This window comes from Lipotes vexillifer, unplaced genomic scaffold (genome assembly GCF_000442215.2).
Source record: "Lipotes vexillifer unplaced genomic scaffold, Lipotes_vexillifer_v1.1 scaffold1752, whole genome shotgun sequence".
NCBI lineage: Eukaryota > Metazoa > Chordata > Mammalia > Artiodactyla > Lipotidae > Lipotes > Lipotes vexillifer.
The window spans coordinates 139,298-140,672 of NW_006769341.1; positions in this window are offsets into that span (position 1 = coordinate 139,298).

The following is a 1,375-nucleotide window of genomic DNA, read 5'->3' on the forward strand; positions in this document are numbered from 1 at the left end:
CATCTGACAGAGGGAAAAGGCTAGCAGAAGGGGATGGAGGGGAAATGGTCTGATCCTTCCAGGGTGGAGGGAGGAGGGCAACGCCTGTGAACCTAGGATAGGGAGGGCAGACCGCCTTGCAAAGGGACCAGGCCTACTCTTCTCCCCCTTCGTCCTTTTTGCAGGGGGGGATGTGGGGGGAGGGGAATGAGGGGGAGGGGAGCGGGAGAGATGCTACAGAGGAGGTGGACTGAAGTTCAGTCTGGAGACCAGCTCCCTAGAGGGCAGGAGTGACTCCTGAACTAGGGAGAGTTGAGAGGAGGTAACATGGACCAAAATTTTTAATGAGTTTGGAAATAATTTGTCTCTTGCATTGCAGGAAAATGTGGTCTTTTTGTGTATGTGGAAAGGGAAGGGGTGGCAGGAACGCTCTGGACATTTCTGCCATGCTCCCTGACTCTACCATCACCGTTTTCAGAATGAGTGATGGGCTCGTTCTATCTGGGTGCCCTGGGGTGAGGGTTTGGAAGGTAGAGACCTGAGCAAAGCTGGATATGCCTTCGGAACATCACTGTCCTGAACCCCACAAGGAAAACTGAGATAGAAATTTGGAAGGAAGATTGGGAAACATAGAAACACTTTGGAAATAATCTCTCTCTGCCATTTCTCAGTGGTTAAAAAAAAAAAGGAGGCTGTTAGGGAGGAGCTGTAGAGGGGGATCAGAGAAGCAAGGGAAAGGGCAAGGGTATGGCAGGAGCTGGGAAAGTATTGACAGCTAGAGTCGGAAAAGAATCAGTGCCCTCATTGCCACTCAATCACTCCTCAATCCCTCATTCACCATCTGTCTCCTGTCTCTCTACAGGTCTTCGGGTCTGTGGTTGTAGGCACCAACCCAGACAAGGAAAGGAAAGACCTGCAGTGCAGGTCAATGGAAGAGGGCAACTGCCCCAGGACCCCTGGGAGTAGGAGTGACTAAAGCCTGAGCAGTAGTTGGGGAGTTCATTACCTGCCACCCCTCCTCCAAGCCTCCCTATTCCGGTCTCAGAATACATGGCCTCTGTCAGGACCCTAAGGGAACCTGGTGCTTTATGGCTGGTGAAGACAGTGGGGAGAACAAGGAAGTGAGAGTTGGCAGGTGTGGCATCTGTGAAGTCCTTGAAGATAACAGAGTATCTCTAATATCTGAGAACTGGCCATTGTCTGGTTGTATCTGCAGTTCTACAAGTCTTACAACTGTAGACAAGGGGAAAAAGAAACTGGCCAGGTTTCTTGCGGGTCAGTCTAAGTTGGGACCACCCAGTTAAAATTGTTACCGGCATAGCCAAGGCCAGAGCAAAGTTTAGGGACAAATCTGCTCTTATACACTTGTCAGCACAGCCCACTTAAATGTAGGGAA